Source organism: Prionailurus bengalensis, chromosome C2, assembly GCF_016509475.1.
Source record: "Prionailurus bengalensis isolate Pbe53 chromosome C2, Fcat_Pben_1.1_paternal_pri, whole genome shotgun sequence".
Taxonomy (NCBI): domain Eukaryota; kingdom Metazoa; phylum Chordata; class Mammalia; order Carnivora; family Felidae; genus Prionailurus; species Prionailurus bengalensis.
Window position 1 is genome coordinate 63,758,433 of NC_057350.1, and position 20,403 is coordinate 63,778,835.

Consider the following 20,403-nt stretch of genomic DNA (forward strand, 5'->3'; position numbering starts at 1 on the left):
TTGTGGGTCAGAGTTAAAATATCAAACACCCTAAGCAATGATACCAGTTGGACACGGAAAGCATGGCAGGACACAGCTTGGGCAGGTGCCGAAGAGCCTAAGTCTGAGATAGCCTGGGTGAGTAATGGACACTTGGGGTCTATGGAACTGCTGTGTCTGTCCTGGAACTAATGATAGAGCATGGTATTCTTAAAGGACGTAGGAAAGGTATGCATAGTGGTGTGCGTGTACATGTACCTGTGTAGAGTTTATCACTGTCTTCTCAGGTGCTTTACTTAGCAAATGAGCTCAGCAATATTCCCCCTGAAATTGCTTGCTCCAGGGTGCTTAACAAATGGTTGACCGTTTAATGGCCCGAGGCAGAGCCAGGGAAGGTTAACACACTGACAAAATGGGCATTAACTATGATAACAACTGTTTTCATGGGGGATTATTGCTATTATAAACCTTATTCAATATCATAATACCAGCAATAATTTTTTCTTTTTCTCCCATTTTAAAATTAAGTCATCCTCCAGAATGTACATGACACAGAGGAGACCTGAAAACTCAAAGTGTTAGACCTTTAATGGCCTTTTCATAATTCTCTGTTTTTGCAAAAACAAAACAAAACAAAACAAAAAACTCTTAGATGCATAATCCAATGCTTGGAAAGATCATATTACTAGAACTAGATGAAGTGTATTTAGAAAAAGACATATCAATTTATTACATTCTACTGTGACAAAGACTCACACTCATGTCTTCTAAGCCCTAACAATTTTCATTTTGACTGGATTTGATGTCCATGGTTAGAACAGACACTGGCTTGCACAATAAAACAAAGAGTGTGTGTGTGTGTGTGTGTGTGTGTGTGTGTGTGTATGTGTGTGTGTTTTATACATATATAGAAAATCTCTGTCCAATTGTACATTGCCTGGCTGGGAAGGAAACAACCTGAAGACTCGTATAACCTAGCCTCATTAGCATAAAACACGGGTAATTTATCATAAGAGCATCTAGAAGATAAAATGTCTGCTCACCAAGAAGACGACATCTCTCGGGTACTATTCAGTTTTGGAGCATAACCCAAGAATAGCCATACAGGAAGGTGCACCATCTGAAGGAATGGGTGGTTTGGTTGGTCCCAGAAAGAACAGGTCCTGGGCAATGGGCTTCTGATGGAGCTGTTTCTAGATGCAAATGACCTATCCAAAGGAGGAATGGAGGAGCAATGTCCAGCATCTTACTTCCTAATTCTGTTAAGACCAGGAATAATAATAAATAATAATAATAATAATAATAATAATAATAATAATAATAATGTAATCAAAAGCCTGGGATGAACCTGCTAAGCAAACATTTGCAGCTGAATCCTGTCATAACTGGTCCTCGGATAAGCCCATTGGCTAGAAGAGGTGGCACTGCTGACGCCATACCTAAATTGAATGTGTCCTTCTGCCACTTGAGCCAGAGTAGATCTGGCTCCCTTGTCACTTTGCTTTTCCATGTGTGCTCTGCTTATTTCTTTTAGGTTCATTTTCTTGTCTTTTTTGGCCTCCATTTCCACTGTTGATGTTCCCTTTCTTAGTTGTGACTTACCTTCTTAGGCTATTCCCTTTTTCTTTCCTTTCTTAGAAATACTTTCACTCTCTAACACACACACACACACACACACACACGCGCACGCACACACCCACACACACATACCCATGCATGCACACACTCCCACAACCCACAAAGAAACTTCCAGATTCCTTTTCCTGTTGGACCATTCTGCTGTTCTGCCCCCAGCCCTTTTCTGTGCCAGCTGGCTACAGCTCCCTGCGGACTGGCAGGATGCTCCATCTCTCGTCACCAACTTTGGAAAACAGCCAGAGGCTTTTTTTTTTAGTTCTTTCTTTCTCTTTGCTTGTACCTTTAGTTCAACTTTACCTCTCTGGTTTCAATTCACCAGAACGGAGTTTCCTATATACTTCAACATATGCAGTATTAAATTTAAGCCTCCTTTACATTATCCTGTTTCAGGGTCAAAGATAGGATTATTGAATTTTTAAATGGAATTTGTATACTCTAAGACACCTCTTATTATTAGGAAACAGTGACATTTTGGAGTGTCTCTGATGGGTGATCAGGCAATCTCTATTTGATCTCTTCAATTGAAAACAAATTCGCTACGTTGCCAGACAGCAAGCTTCATTTTATTCTTAGTCTGACTAACCAAAATATTCTTCCCTACTCTTAGACAAAATTTGTTTTCTAATAAATGTCACCTGTAGACAAGTTCTTCTATATAAAATATGTCCTTTCTGATTTGGTCTAACTTCTACTATTTTTAAATAGGCATCTGCCCCGAGTCTTCTCTAGGCTATTTCCATTCTCTTCAATGTTCATCCTAAGGGACATGCTGCACAGTCTTAACCAGTTCCATTTGTCATTCCTGACTCCAGATGTGACCTAAGTCATGAAAGAATGCAGGACTTATTTGTAAAACAAATTAAAAAAATAAATAAATAAAACCCACTAGCATATTTTGTGAAACTCATGGTCTCTTCAAGTTGGCCTAAGTTGGAAACCTACAAAATCAAGACAGAATGAAATATTTTTGCTTTAAAATTTATACACCTATAAGTCTTAATGTTTTTTTAAATATTTATTTATTTTTGAGAGACAGAGAGAGACAGAGCATGATCAGGGGAGGGGCAGAGAGAAAGGGAGACATAGAACCCGAAGCACGCTCCAGGCTCTGAGATGTCAGCACAGAGCCCAAAGAGGGGCTCGATCTCACAAGATCATGACATGAACTGAAGTCAGATGCCCAACCGACTGATCCACCCAGGTGCCCTTATAAGGCTTAATATTTTAAGGTTAATCAGAGTGATACCTACCACTCCCTCCTTACATACAACCCAAAACTATTAGAATGGATGCATGGGATGCCTACCATCTCATCCAAGATAGAACAATTCAGCCTTCAATGAACAGTCAGGATCCTTATTTTACATGGGTCAGAACCCAGGTCTGACTCATTATAGCCATCATGCCGCAAGTTCCTTGAGTCTTGACAGCAAGATCTGACCAAGCTCCCTCAAGGTATTCTGGTCCTCAAAGTCTGGAGTCCTCAGACATGTTAAAGTGACGCCATATGCCAGCTAATCCATTGCAAGATTGAGGGACATAATGTACAACCCAGCCTGCAAATCCCACAGTGAAAGTTCACTAGTCTTAGAAGCAGCCAGTGAGGTATTCTGTTTTGATATGCTACTTGGCAGGCTCATGAACCTTAACTCCTGCTATCTGACCAAATGCAAAGAAATGAATATTTGATTGTGTCTGAGAGGCTTAGAGATCACCAGAGCAGCAAGGGCTTTCCATTCTTTTGTGAAACATTGCTCCTTTGATCTCCTGCAGCATCTTTTAAACGGTTATGTGTTTGGGCTTACAATTCATTGCACATGAGTTCATAGTTAAGACAAGAAAACTTCTCCTTAGAGGAAAGAGTGTGACTTTATCAAACCTAAAAAGGTGCTATAAATCTCCTTAGTCCCCTGAAGGAGGATTATCTCATGTTAACTTTGTCCAACTCCGTGAGAGCCATGCCAGGGGCACAGCCTAGGGTCTGGTGTGCTAGAATCAGAGAGGATGAATCTGTGCAGATCCACACTTTAAATCAAGGGAAGGTCCATATGAACAGTGCCTTTGAAGAAATTAAACTTCTTTTCTTGTTGGTTAGTTTTGTTTTGCTATGAGATAGGCTGCCAAGTGGTGGTAAATCATTGACAAATACATCGCTGTGTACATCACTGCCCTTTGAAGTGAGCTGGCTGTGGCTGGCATTGGCACAGTATCCAGAGTGAATAGACTGGCAAACTTGTCAACCCTCTACCCACTTATCCTCATATTCTGTCGTGCTGAGCTCCAGACTCTTCTAGCTAGTGTTTCACCATTTCTGGAGAAGGTTCTTGCTTCATAGTTCCCTGTACCTCTAAACAAAATGCCTTCTCCTTGCTCCTAATTTCTTAAAACCACTGTGTCTTACCTGCCTGACCACACTGTTTAGCTGTTAGATGGCAAATAGGATTTATCTTTCATGCCAATAGTGATTGATTAGTAGTAGCTGCCTGGAACATAGTGTTGAGGGAAAAAAAAATATAAGGCTATGTTTGGGCTTACTATGATTGATTGAAATGCCTACAGTGGGTACATGATGGTGAGGTGGTAGCATGTGGGCCACTCTTCAATAATGTCTCATGCAATATTCTAAGACAAATGGACACCAAATGCATATCCTGACAAGTTGTTTATGTACAGGAATTATTTTATCCCCATAGGTTGCCTGTACAGTAAATCCATCATCAATAATAGATAATACAGCTGCCATTTGCCTAACAAAAACAACATGCCAGCCACTGTGCTTGGTGGCTTACTTGTATTGCCTCAACTCTTTCCATCAGTTCTGTAAAGTAGGCATTGCTATACACATTTCACAGATGAGAAAGCGGAACTCAACACACTTGAATGGACTTTCCAAAGCCACATAAATAAATGAATAGCAGAGGCATGATTTAAGCTTTGGCTCATCCTGTTCCAAAATGTAATAATAGCAAGAACTGAGCATCCTTAGACACTACTGCATATCTGAAAGAGAGTCTCTCTATTTTGTAAGGGAAAAAGGGGGAGTAAAGTGGAGAGACCTGAAACCAGGTACAAAATATGACCTTCAGATCCCAAATGGAGGGGCATACATAAAACTTTATATTAATCTTAATTTAAAATATCCTCAAGAGTTATAACTATGATTAACGACCTAGGATGAGATGAGCAAAAAATAAGCATGGTTTCCTTCTAGTTTAAAAAAAAATAATGGTCATTTATTTTTTAGAGAGAGAGAGAGTCCAGAGCTCAAGCAGGAGAGGGACCGAGAGAGAGGGGGACACAGAATACAGTGAATCTGTATTGTAAGCACAGAGCCCAACATGGGGCTCGAAACCACAAACCCTCAAGGTCATGACCTGAGCTGAAGTCACTTAACCACCTGAGCAACCCAGGAGCCCCTCCTTCTAGTTTTATAGTATGATTTCAGAAGATAGGAAAACTGGTAGCTACAACCTTCCCAACTAGACAGTATACCCCAGGAGGCCAAGAGCATGTATTCTCAATTGTTCTTTTCCTCCTTGCCATTATTAAGCTCAAGCACAATTCTTTAAAAATATCTGCATAAATAATTGTTACCTAAGTATACATTCAGTTAAAGCAAAGCAAAAACAAAAAGGGAAAGAGAAAAAAATAATGTAGCTACTTGATGTTTATTTTTCTTAATTCTTCGTGAAAACATGGGGAATAGAGGGGATAGTTTATAATTAAGATGACAAAGAAAATAGCTGGTTTCCAAATCCTCATGCTTTACCACTAAAGACTCTATTTGTGCTGATAAGCCCCTACCCATCCCATGAAAAAGAAAAGAACCTTAAAAGCTGGACGATAGTCTATATATGTGACCTAGTAACATTAAGATGTGGCAGAGAGGCAGAAACCCTATGGCCAGAGCCATGATATTATCCTATTTAGTATTCAGTAGATCGAAACAAAGAAAAGGCTCCATGCTAAGAGTTAAATAATTCAAGCAGAAATAGCATGCTATCCTACAAGTTGTAGGGACAACGTAATGCTGCATCATTTCATTTTAGGAGCTGAAGTAATAATTTATGTTAAATAACCGCAAAGCGATTATTGCCAACATAATGATTAAGGTTTATGGTGCAATGTAGAAGGCCAAACTTGTTATAGAAGTGGTAAACCTCAATAATTCAGTTTTTTAATAACAGCTTGAGATTTAATCAACACAGAGTAATTGCATTAAATCTGAATTAAGTTCACATTAGAGACATGATAATATCAAGCCCAGCATCTCATTCTTTTTTCTTACATTTAGAACAGATCCTGTGATCATGTGAATCAATGAAGTTCAGTTTGAGTTCACTGAAGAAGTAGTTTTCAACCAGAGACAATGGGTAGTGTAACTTCATCAACTTTGACATATGGATCTTACCAATAAGGCAGAGATACGTCTTCGGAATTTATTAAAATAATGGATTTTCTGTATACATTTTATTCAAAATAGATTAAAAACAGTTTTTAGTGTTCCCAGGTGTTACTTTGCTATTCTAAAGCCAAGGCGTCACAAATTTTAGCACCCAAGAATACCTAGGACCTAAGAGAAACCCACTGTTCCCTCAGGGATCTGAGTGCACAGTCTACCAAAATTTTAACTTCTCTCTAACATCTGGTATTTTATCTTTAAAATCATTGTAAATTTTGCATTTTTTCCAGGATACATTTGACTTTGTTCTTATACAGGGAATAACATTTTAAATTACTTACTATCGAAGAAATAAACTGTGCAGTGTTTGTCCTTGAATTATGTAAATCTCCAGTTTGAAAGGCACAGTCAGCTAATTCATTTAAGTAAAAATATTAGGAAATAAATATTTACATACTGGGTCATAATAAACTCATTTTACTAGTTTTCCTGAATTGCCAATAGTATTATTTGAAAGGTCAGTTGATCTTGAAGTTTCCAACAAAGGTTAAAATGTACCTCAGGATTTTGGATCTCCTTATGTATGGATCATACAAACATTTAATAAAAGCTTGCTTGGACTTACTTAATTTTCAGCTTTCATAACTCCAGGCTCTCTGTAAATCTAGGCACTTGTTCTTCCTACTTTAAGAGCTTATCTCTAACATGGGAAAAAATTTTCTTTTTTTAAAGTTTGTTTGTTTGTTTATTTAATTTTGAGAGAGACAGTGCAAGTGGGGAGGGGCAGAGAGAGGGGGAGAGAGAGAATCCCAAGCAGGCTCCACACTGCCAACACAGAGCCCCATGTGGGGCTTGAACCCACAAAGCCATGAGATCCTGACCTAGCCAAAATGCTTAACCCACTGAGCCACCCAGGTGCCCCGGGGTGGGGGGGGGATTCTTAAAGGCTGTCATTTGAACTCTGGTCTTGTAAGATGTTCTACATATATGAAAGGGATTCCATGGTCAAATAAGGCTGGGAAACCAAGTATACCACATGTTTCTTGTACATTAAAAATAAATTCTAGAATATCAAACTCTCTGATAAATCCTGTTGGAATACAAACAATTCTCATTTACACAAATTAGTTATTAACTACTAGTGTAACTACTGCTCCATGAAACACACTGTGTGAAAAAAATACACTTATTGATCTCATATGCTCATATTGCAATCTGTCTCGGTGTTTGCCTTTCTAAACTGAAAAAAGAATCTGTTTTCATTTGGCTGTTTCTTCACTATTTGGTTAAATTTAGGAATGCTAAATCTCACCAGCTCAATCCTGTGTATTATGTGTTTTGGCAACAAGGTCTGCATAGAGGCATTTCGGTTTGGTTTCTTGTAACTTTTCTAATAATGCCCATAATTTGTCTTTTTTTAGCTATAAAAATACACTGGGTTGGGGCGCCTGGGTGGCGCAGTCGGTTAAGCGTCCGACTTCAGCCAGGTCACGATCTCGCGGTCCGTGAGTTCGAGCCCCGCGTCGGGCTCTGGGCTGATGGCTCAGAGCCTGGAGCCTGTTTCCGATTCTGTGTCTCCCTCTCTCTCTGCCCCTCCCCCGTTCATGTTCTGTCTCTCTCTCTGTCCCAAAAATGAATAAACTTTAAAAAAAAAAATACACTGGGTTCATATTGCTGATTTACAATTACTCTCCAGTTCCTCCTGCTTCAGCAGTAGAGGTTTAGAACTCATCTTGTTTACCAATGTTTTACGCTTATATTTTTCTTTCAATTGTCTTAAGTAGACAGACCATTTTGGTGCCTACCAGCTACTTTCTTTTTTTTTTTTATTTTTTTTTTAACATTTTATTTATTTTTGAGACAGGGAGAGACAGAGCATGAACAGGGGAGGGTCAGAGAGAGAGGGAGACACAGAATCGGAAGCAGGCTCCAGGCTCTGAGCCATCAGCACAGAGCCCGATGTGGGGCTGGAACTCACGGACCGTGAGATCATGACCTGAGCCGAAGTCAGACGCTCAACAGACTGAGCCACCCAGGCGCCCCTCCTACCAGCTATTTTCAAGTTCATATACAAATACTTTTGAAGGCTTCCTGAAATCTACATCCATCCATCCAACATAGAAATTTTGTTCACTCTTCAGAGCAATGTATTTGGAGATTTTGCTTTGCTCCTACCAAGTCACTAAATCCAGTAGTAATCCTTTTACTTTTCCCACAGATATACCTCGTCCTCTATACCCCTTATTTCCTGTCTCTCACCTTGCTCCTCTCCAAGATAAAACAGTAAAATAGCAAATAACATTTGTTAGCCTATTACACTTTACAGAGATCTTTAAAACACATTATGTCATTATGATTCTGACACTGAATACTGAAAGAGCTGCAGGGAAGGAGAAGCAGAGACTGCCAGTGGGGAAGTGCCATCAGAAAGGAGGAGAAACGGGTAGAGGGAATCCAAATAAAACAAACTGGAACATGAAATGGAAACCTGAGGGAAATGGAGAGGAAGATAGCAGAGGGCAGTGATACATTTCAAAACAGATAGACTACCAGAGAGTATATGAAAAAAACAAACAAACAACATAGTGCAAGTGGATGGAATAGAGAAAGGCCTAGGGGAATTGATGGTTAACCCTTAAAGTTAGCAAAGAACAGAAGAGTGAAATACAGTCTAGCAGCCTGGGGAATACTGAAGGAAAAAAGGCAACTGCAGCATGAGAAGTCTAATTTCATAATTCAGCAACAATTTCATTAATTTCATATATATTCTGTCTAATAAAAATAATCCAATATGAACTGGGGATAAATAAACAGCTATAAAATATATTTTCTGGAAATTATTTACCCAATTCACATTTTTTATGAATTTATTTTATTGGGTGTGTAGGTATAGTGGCAAGGAAGGGACACTCAGCTCAGTGATGTCAGATTTAGGAGACTTGTGTTCAAAATAAATGCTTACAGAGGGCAGTGGTAATGCTGGTGCTGTGTGTTATGTTTTTTGAGTACCCAATACATAACACAAATTCTGTAAATATTCAATATTGAAAAAAAATAATGATAAAGACCTTGCTTCTCCCTGTAATGTGTTCTATAACCAAGTCAGTCTGCCTCATGGTTTTGTTACAAGGATTTATAATGCACTTAGAATTCCATGCAAGATGAAGGATGCCATAATATAAGGCATAATGGGAAGCAAAAGTGTGAGTTGCATAAAGACCAAGATCTGGAAAGTGCCTGAGGTAGGGAGTGGCAGATTTTTGGAAGGCAGTGGAAGGGGTAAACCCAGCTTTTCATAGCAGATAAAGTACAAGCAGGTGGGGCACAGTATTTGGGGACAATGGTGAATAGGTAGGAGGCAGTTCATAATAATGATGAAGATAAGAGCAGCATTAGCAATTCTACCCTGTTCCAGGCACTATACCAGGTACTATACATGTATACTCTTATTTAATCCTTGCATTCTCTTGTGGTTAAATACCACTTAGGCAGGTGAAAGGACTAGAGAAGTTAAGTTCCCCACAATCACACAGGTAGTAAATACATTTGAATCCAATTCTGTTTGCTCATTAGAATCCCTCCCCGCTCCCCACTTAACAACCTACATCATGCAATCTCAATGTGAAGCTCTTTCATAGTACTAAAGGGGTGTGGGTGGGAGTAGAGTTGAAGTGCAAAAGTAATTCTGGTTGACAAAAACAAGAGAGAATCACTAGCAGGACTATGAGTGTTAGCTCATGAGAAGGAACATCATCACAGCAATGTTATCTTTGATTAAAGAGACACAGCTTTGAAATGAAATAAACCCTACTCAATGTATGATCTTGCAGAACTCTTCAGGTTTCATGGGGCGCCTGGGTGGCTCAGTCGGTTTGGCGTCAGACTTAGCTCAGGTCATGATCTCACAGCTTGTGAGCTCGAGCCCCACATCAGGCTCTGTGCTAACAGCTCAGAGCCTGGAGCCTGCTTCAGATTCTGTGTCTCCCTCTCTCTCTGCCCCAACCCACTTGCATTCTGTCTCTGTCTCTCTCAAAAGTAAATAAACATTAAAAAATTTTTAAAAAGAAGTCTTCAAGTTTCAAAACCTCCATTTCCACACCTGCACAATGGGAATAATAATAATAATGGGGATTATTCCACCCCATCTGCAGAACTGGAATGCTTATATGTTAGAGCTCAACCAAGGAAAGAAGAAATTTAGAATCACAGGGGCTAGTGATACAAAGATGGCCAATTACAAATTCCAGAAGAGCATCTCTAAATGTTGCTGTACTCTGCTCAGTCTTGGGCTTCTCTTTTCTATAGACCTAGGGTATTTCAGCCTAGACCTTTCCCTTGGAATCCTACCTCAAAGACCTAATTCCTTATTTGATATCTCCACTTTGATGATTGATAGGCTCAAAAGACTCCAGTGGCTTACCATCTCACTGAGAGCAGAAGCTCCAGGCCTCCTGAAGAGTTCTAAGGGCCCTTCCCATCTCGACTGCTGTTGCCCCTCTGGCCCTGTCTCCTCCTTACTCAGGCCACAATGGCCTCACCAGCCTCCTTAAATATTATGAATGGGGCTTCACACATACTAGGCACACTCCTGCCCTAGTTTTTTTGAACCTGATCTTTCATGTCCCAAGTATCTGGATGACTTATTCTTAACTTATTTCAATATTTTTTATTCAACTATCAACCTATCAGGGAGGTGTCTAAAATACCTTCAGAGGGCATCTGAAAAATTTCCCATGCCTGATTATTTCTACATCTTTCTCCTCTGTATGTTTTCTTTTTTTTCCTTTTATTTCTTTTCTTTTTTCCCATCATTCCATAAATATATATATGCATATATATATGCATGCATATATATTTTTTTTTTCCATCATTCCATATTTCCATCATTTCCATCTTTCTTCTTTTTCCCATCATTCCATATATATATATATATATATATATATATATATATATATATAGTTTTTGTTCTTGCTGTAGCTGTTTTGTTTTCTGTCTCTCTAAACTGTGAGCTTTCTGAGGGCTTGCTTTTTCTCTGCTTCTATCACTGTTTTTCTTTTCACTTCTAGAACACTGTGTGGCTCAACAATGAATGAGTAAGTAATTTTGGTTCCAAGACTTCTTTATCAGTCTCTTCAATTGGCCCCATATTTAGTGTTTATGCCATCGTCTCTATATCTGTCCCCCCAAAAGAGGTTTGTTATATGTATATGCACATATGTGTATATGTATGTTAAACTATAAGGCCTTCCTGGCTGGGATTTGTTTAACTGTCTGTTCCAAGTGTATAGTGCTAAAAATAATTTTTCTAAATGCATATGAATGCTTGATAAAATACTTATAATTGATTTTGATGAATCAACTGCAAGCAAACTTCTTTAATGTGTGATGTTTCCATTCTCTCTACAAAAAAATGGATAGGGCAAAAACCATAAACACATTCTCCCATTAGTCACTATGAATAAACCTTCACATTTGCCTTCATCTTTCTTCAATTTCCCTTCTCGTTTCATTTGCTTTTTTGTTGTTATGAAACTAGTATTTATAGCCAAGGCAGGGCTGAGTAAGATGCAGTGATTATGGCTGATTTTATCACAGCTGTATTACTTAGCTGCAAGGTGAAGCACCATGGTAAAATGGATCATGAATCCTTGAAATTGACTATCCGTCACCTTTATAATCCTGATGGAAAGGCAGGTCAGATCAGGCCTGACAACTTCCCATGCAAACAAGAACACCAAAGTAATGTTCCTGACTCAATCTGTCTAAAAAAAATATATCTACTGAACAATAAGCTAAAAAGGAAGAGGGAGCCACAAGAGAGAAGACTGGGAATTTTACTCCAACACATGGATTGGATTGGATGAAAATCATCTCAGTTTTACAAGTGTAAACAATTCAGGGATTTAAGACACATACATTTAAAATTGCTTCAAACTTTATTGACTTAATGCCTTATTTTCCAATTCTTTCCCTAAACTCAGAACTTCCATAAAATTTTTGAGTTGACTTTATCTTTGATATTTCTAGCTTAACATGCCTGACACGTAAGCAAGGACTGGATAAGTATTTGTTAAATAAATGCATGACTGAATAAATCAATGAATGGATATTTAATAGCCATCTAGTCTTTGCTTTATCTTTATAGTGAAGAAGAGCTCATCACTTCATAAGAAAAGTCATTTCATTATCAAAGAGTGTTTTAATTTTTAGCATATTTTTTCCTTATAATGAGGCAAAATCTTCTTTGTTGCAACTTCTACTAGGAATCATCATGGCTAGGAGTCAATAGTTTTTATTCTATTATCTGTGCTGTATACTAGCTTATTGAATTTCTTACTATGGAATTATCTAGCACATTTCAAATTCTTTCTCTCTACCCTTCATGGGATGTACCCTTCAAATGTTTAGGAGAGAATTACCATGAGAGTAATTCAAGGTCTTATTCCTAGTGACTAAAGCGATCCCTAGTTAGAGAGGGACTCTTCAGATCACCTAATATTAGAAATGTTGTATTTTTTGTTGGTTTGTTTGTTTTTTAGTTGTATGGTACTCTCTCCCCTTCCAGCTGAGATTTTTGGGATGTACTACATTTCTATTTTAATGTTCTCTGAGAATTCAGTTCAACATTGACTGGAAGGTGTGCATTTCAACACTGAACAATCCTCCTCAGAGAGCCCTAATCTTTGCACACATATTTTTGAGTTTTTCTGCCATTGTCTTGGAACTTTTGCAAAGATAGATCCTCTTAATCCAAGATTTGTATGTACTTATCTGCTATTCAAAATCCAAGATATTCCTCTGATGAATTAGATTTTTGAGGCAATAGCAGTGCTGTGGAGCTCAATCTCATCACATTTGTGAGGTATTGCAAGTTTGGCTCCATTTCTTCACAGGGAAAAAAATATAGAATTCCCTTATGTTACTGGACCACACCAATTACTTGGAATATAGTATAATCAAATAATGATAAAACAATAAGCCCCTTTAGCCCAAAGGTACCTCTTACACCTTTATTCTTTCTCAGAAGAAGATGGTTTGGTTGTGTTCTTTACTCTGTGTGTGTGTGTGTGTGTGTGTGTGTGTGTGTGTGTGATTGGCTGTCTTTGTAATTAATTTGTTTCTTGCTAATAAACCTCTGTGTCATTGCTAACAAAGCAGAAAATAAAAAAGGTAAATAGCACTCCCAAGAACAATTTGTTTCTTGTTATATGCACTCTTGTTAAACACCATCTGAGGGACTTTTTTGCAAAGCAAAGAAGAGGAAAAGGCTGCAAATACAATTAGCTGAGTCAAAAAGAAAGAAATAATAATTACAGTCACAATGGATCAAATGGATTTTGAGACACAATGCCTGTGGGCCAGGAAGGAAATGGAGCATCACAGTTAGGGACGGTCACAGAAAAGATGATATCTGAGGATGATATATATAAACACACATAGGTCCTTATTGCCAGGAAGGTCTTTCTACTGATCTCATTAAAGGTCACAGGAGGCTCTGTAACCCCAGACCATCACATCCAACCACCTGAGGTCAAACCAACCCTGCATACCATTCACCAGGAATAAATAATCATTTTTAAAATATTACTGAAATATATTTTTATTGAACTACCATATACAAAACAATGAGCTGAAATGATAATGACAATATATTAGGATATAATGTGCTGGAAAAAATGAATCATATAAAGTAGTTATGATAGGCATAACAAACATCACATTCCTCAAACATTAATTGAGAACTGATGACAATTCACCATGTTTGGCTGAACACAATTCATAAACTCTCTTAAAAATAATGGAAGCAAAACAACACTACCTTAAACACTGTAGATGAGTGAAGGGAAAATATGGATACATAAGCATATTTTCCAGTTAGTCATGCACCCAGAATGGAATCTTTTAATGGCTGGAAGTGTGAGACTAACATTCTACTAAGTTTGAAATACTGTACTATGGCACCATTTTTAAAAACTAAAGTAATCAATATCCTTCTGCCTGTGTCTGGAGCCATGACTAAATTATAATCCCTTAAATCAGAGTGGAGACTGCCATAGTAAAAAAAAAAGAAAAAGCACTTCACATAGGGGCCCAGGGGACTTCCTTACTATAAGCTTGGTGTCAGAGGATATTTGCAGTTTTACCAGGATTTCAGGAAAGAGTATTCTTCATCTTGTTTTTACTTTACTATGAAGTCCTATAACTGGAATCTGTCCAATGAGGTTGTGATTTCCTATATTGAAGGCACCATATCTTTTTAGCTATTGCTTCATAGGGCTTGACAATTAACATGGACCTAAAGAAATAGGGGTTAACTTAATTCATTTGGGCAAAAATACACATCAATATTCACAGTGCTAAATCACACCATTTTCTATAAAACTTTGAAAAGAAATGTGTGTTTCATGGGAATCTGTGAACATTTCAGTCTCTGCTAAGACTGAATAAGCTGAATACAAGACAATCAATTTTTAAATTATCAAGATCATAGAACTCAATATATACTCTAATATTAAATTATTCACTGGCATCATCAAGAATAATATTCTTGAGCATTCAGTTCCTGAGATACTCATTCCTACCTCAAAGGATCTATCTACCTGCCACATCTATGATAGAGCCCACTGGGAAACTTGAACAGGAAATAAGGAGATCTACACTAAAGTCCCTGTCCTAAGGGACTGTAGCACATACAATGAATGGCTTGTTAAATATCTATCCCTATAACATCCTGGCAGACAGAAGCTGAAAATCTTGAGAAAAAAGGGGGGGGTGGTGGTGGCTATATTCCCTGGGCTCCTTTACAGCTACCTTTTGTTACCTGTATCATGAAGATCATGAACTTGTAACACTTTGATTAGAGACTGTGAAACACTGAAAGGGCAAGGCACAAGGTATCCATATTTTGGTAAGGATTCTGGCCAAAAAAAAAAAAATAAATAAATAAATAAAATAAGCATGGTTTTAGATCTACTAATTTTCAGTGGCAGCTTCCTAAAATCACTACTTCCTGACCAAAGCAGACTGGGGGCAGTTCTGGTACCGACAGCTGTGATAACAGCTTCCTAATTGAGTGGGTAGCTTCCTGATTCAGCAGCTTTCCAGAATCTAGATCATAGCAAAGATAGCAGTTCACTTGATGACCTAGTTCTATGGTGTGATTTTAAAAGTCATTCTTGGGAGTACAGCCTGGAATTTGTTTCTTTAGGGTTCTCAACAGCTTGGAGATAGCTTTGTCTTCTAATAAATTATTTTATGCTTTAAAAAGGTAGACTGGAGTCTTCTGTATGTAAATAAGAGTACAGACCACAACGTATAGCCTATTTTTCTCTATCGGCCTAGATGAGGGGGGCATTCTATCTTTTCAAGTGTCTTTGAAGATATCTATATAAATAAGATAGCATTTTATGTAATACTCTGTTCTGACTCCAAGTCTCTTCTTTGATAACCTTTTTGCTTTTTTAGACAAATGTAATGGACTCAACATGGTACATGTACAATTATTACCCTTATCTATATTTTTGGAATTTCAGAAATCTAATAAGGCTGATTCAGAGGAGCTACTTTGACCTCTGCTTGTATTCATTACTGAGAAAATAGTATGATATACTGAGTAGGAGTTATCCATAGAAGTTGATCTTTTATTAAATTTAAATTTAAGTGGTAAATTTAAACAAGAATATGGTGGATTATTCACTTATCTAAAGAGATTTCTGATAATCTTTTTAAAAGATTCCCTATTGATAGAGAATCTAGCACCCATATATCAAGATATAGAGAATCAATGGCTCAAGTACATTCAAGGAAGTTTCTCAATAATTTCAACTCCCATTCATACTTTTCAAATTCATTTAATATTTGTTGAACTTCAGCTTCGCTTTTGCTTCAAGGTTATGCTCATAGATAATTTCATGCATTCAATTTGGCCATTTAAGCTTAGCATAGCATTTGTGGGAAAGGGTAGAAAAGATCACCATCCTGAGATTTCTACCTTTTTAAACCTGATATTCAGTGAGTTTTGAAATGGTTTCCTCTTTCCACGTACCAATGGAGTGTTGACAGCTTTTTTTTTTTTAATTCTGGTCATTAATAATTGGCACAAAAACCAACCTAGTGTTTGATGTCACTGCCTTTTTGGACTTAAGGAAATATAAAATGTTAAGCAACCCCTTTCTCCAGAAGAATTTTTTTTTTGGCAATTATATTTCTTATGTAGTTTTGTTCTTCTTTTACAAACCATTCCAACATGCTTATACATGTTCTCTACTAACACTTATTATCAGTAAAAATGAACACAGAAGATAAGAGGTGTTCTTATTCTACTTCACAAAAATACCATTTTCAACAATAATTGGAACCTTGGATATCTATGTCCTGCATTGATATTTTGCTTTACCATAAGTTATTTGGGATATGTTAAGCTTAGCAAGGTCATTTCACTAAATACGAAACAGCTTCAGAAATTAACAGCATTAACAAGAATTTAGCATGCAATAATTGCTCATGAAATATTCGAATAATTATTGAGGTTCACAATTGCAGAGGCAAAGCCATGTTAAATATTTTCTTTTTAACCAGATGAGGCTATGGTCCATACATCAAAACTAAGTTTTATGCATTTCTATAACAGAATACATTTTTTTTCTTGCTAATTGTACTTTCTGAGATATGCTGGAATGCCTTACTCCTTGAAAGCAGCTTATGGACTACATCAGATTAACAGCTTTTTTCATCTTAGCTGTAGTTTCCCTTAAAATCTCTTGGTATTTTCATGAGATTTATTTAAGTATATTTGTTTCCCATAAGATATTATGTTGTAAACAAGTATTAGATTCAATTCATTTTAACAAATGGTGTGGGTTATTTTAGTCTCTATTACTTAAGGGAAAATCTAAGGTGCTGTTAAAAAACAAAAGTTTGTTAATTGCTCACAGAACAGTCTTAAGGTAAGTAGTCCAAGTTGGTGGGGAGCTTTGCTATTTGCCATCATTCAAAGATTAAAGTTCCTTCCATTTTGTTACTTTGCCATTAGTATCCTATATTCATCTACTAAGTTGACATGAGGTCATGGACACTTCTATGTTTTGCTTGTGAGAAGAGGGTAGAGAGAACATGAAGGAAACACAACCATTATCTCATGGCCTATGCTACAGGATGGCACTTATCACTTCTACTCATGTTCTAAGGACTTAACTGTGGAAAGGAAGGATGGGAAATACTTAGGAAATAATAGGCTGTAAACAAGCAGTCATGTACCCAACTCTAACATGAGGGAGGAAGGAGAACGTGAATTTTAGTGGACAACTAGCAGTCTCTGTTACATTTGCCATTCATTAATTAATAAATTAATAGAGAGAAAGTATGAGCAGGGGAGGGGCTGAGAGAGAGGGGGAGAGAGGATCTCAAGTAGGCTCCACACCCAGTACCAAGCCCAGCATAGGGCTCCATTTTACAACCATGAGCCAGAGTCGGACACTTAACCACCTGAGCAACCCAGGCCCCCTACATTTGCCATCTTATCAATCAGTTGACCTAGTTCGGTTGGTTCACCTCAGTTAAGTGGAAGAGATTTTTTTCTAACTATCTATGGTTCATACTTGAGTTTGATCCCTTATTGTTTCCCCACAAAAGTACTCTGCTAAGGGATATTTGAAGACACCCCTTCGGGCTTCTTACTCACTTGTTAAAAATATGAATAGTCCTTATTTTACTGATAAAGCATGGAAAATGAAGTTAAGGGATAAGGCAGAGAGGATTATTTATTTTTCTACTACAACTCATAATGGCTCCAGAAAGGAGAAGGCTTGAAGTTAAAAAGGATATCCCTTAGTGTAAAGACATCCAAAGTCTGCCTGGCCTATGTCAGACTCACCACCGATCATTTGGGTCCTCAAAACACTTTGTAAAGGTTATGAAGGATGTGCTTTATGAAACTCTTACTGCAGCACTGCAAAATTTTTAATAACAAAGCAACCATAACAATGCTATTAAAATAATTAATAATTCACTTGGTCCCTATTTAATTCACCAGAGCTGCCTAACTTCACATAAAGAGATCCGGCTTCTGAGGTGAAACTAGACATTAACAGGTGTTGCAGGATCAGAAAGGTGATTTCCCATTAGCTATATGGTAAATGTCCTGGAAACAGCAGCAGGGATGCTGCAATTCAGTGCCGCCTGTGCATCAAGTCATTATGTTAAATGAAATTATTATTTTGGTTAAATAAATTCCAAGGTATTATTATAAACATATTAATTAAAGTTGATGGTGTAATGGAACAGGTTTACTTTTAATTTCACATGTGATATAGGTGGATCCTGGGACAATTCAGCTTGAATCAAGGTCTCAAAATGACACTCTGAACATTAAAAGGCCTTTCACCTGAGACACAAATGTATTTTCTGTTTGGACAGTGGCAATGTCCAGACCCAGAGTTAGTCAACTTTTGCCAAAATAATCTAGTGTGGTGATTAAAATTGTGCACAGGCTTTAGAATGAGAATGTTTTATTTCTTAGTACAGGGTCTGTGCCTTATTTTTTATGACCATAAGCAGTATTGCTTAGGATTTCTAAACCTTAGTGTCAACATCTACAAAATGAGGATATTAATTTCCTTACACGATTTTTGCGAGCATTAAATTAGAACTCCTATGTCAAGCATTTTGCATGGAGTCTGGAAAAATAAAGAGCTGAATAACTTAACACTTACCACTGTTATTATCATTATCTCCCAAATGTTTATATTGCCTGCCCATTCATGTTGTTAAACAGTGAACTTATGTTTGAAATATATGAAGAATTATATTCTGTTGTACATAATTGACAAGAACAAGAAAAAATTTTTTTTTTTCTCTAGGGGGAAATACACCTGAACCATCAGATACTGGAATGGAGGTACAAGTTGTCTTTGAGTAAGAAAATCAAAATGGAGAATGTAAATAGATGATACATAGGTGAGAATACGTGTTTGAGGAATCAAATTGCTGATTCTACAGATCATCAGAGAAGATATGCTAGAGGATGGTGAGTAGTTTTCCACTTCTAAATGGGAGCTGAGGAAATGAGCTTTAAACTGACACTGAATCATACATATGAAGAAAGATTGTCTATACATATCAACAGTTTGACCATGCATGTTTAGCATGTTTGAAGAAATGGTCAATGGGAAATGCCTCCAAGAAATGACCTCACTAAAAACTGAAATGAATAAATAAAAGTCATGGAGACTGTTAAAATATATATATATTTCGCCTCTGGGTTTGCTATAAAAGGATCTCAGGGGTTATTACCATCTTATCAAATATTCCATTAAGACTAACAGCCCTAAAAGAGAACTGTCATTTGCCAAAATTTCCTCTGAGCTCTAGGAATCCTTTTTGTCAGTGTCATGCCTGGACCAGGATTCAATACAGAGAAGAATGAAGTCAGAACCTGGTTAATATATAATTAGCAATAAAAGAAGTTGGGGCATTTCAATAATATATCACATGGTCACATGAGAAGAATACCAAGAAAATAGAACATGGGCTAAAGATAAATCATGTATAAGTGGTAAGAAGGGAGTTAGATGGTAAGTAGAAAAGAGATGACAGCAAGTAGTAATAATGTCTTCTATTTGTATCTACTTTCTTAAAAGTAGTGCTTAGTTAATACTTACAGCATCTGTGAAAGAAGCCTGGGACAAGTATCTGAATTCTTATTTTAGAAATAAAAGGAAAATTAGGATAAAGTGACTTATATAGGGCTTATATAATGAATCAGGAAGTCAGTTAGCACTCACTTTCAATCTTGTGCTATAGCCATCAAGACATACTACTCCTGGGTCGTCATGGGGGGAACTCAAATACACTCCTCAGATACAGCTACATGCATGTTTTTCCTTACCCTGTAATACTGAGGTCACAGCAAAGTTTAGAGATCCTTGTTCATCTTATCTCCTTGTATACTGGTGGTCCTATTATCACCACAAAATGGAGTACATATTGCTCTAAATCTTTGTTGATGTGATATCAGAAACAGCATAATTCACATTGTCTGAGGCTTCATAGAAATGTAGAATCTTACATCCCACCCCAGACCTACTGAATCAGAATCAGTATTTTAGCAAGATTCCTAAGTGTTTTCTATGCTCTAAATCACTCACAGCCAGTCTTCCTCTGGGTGTACTCAATTGTACACCTCAATTCATGTTTCCCCATTTTAACTTATTTTTATTTGCATTGACTCCAGGCAGACGAGTAAAAGTATATATTTTGAAGTTTTCTTTTTCTGAAATGGTGAAAGGTATGTTAACAGACATTTGGTCTGGCAGAACAGAGTTCCACAACAGAGTTTTCCTACCAATGCTTAGAGAAGTCTCAGCCAGTCCTGCTCCCCTCTCTTG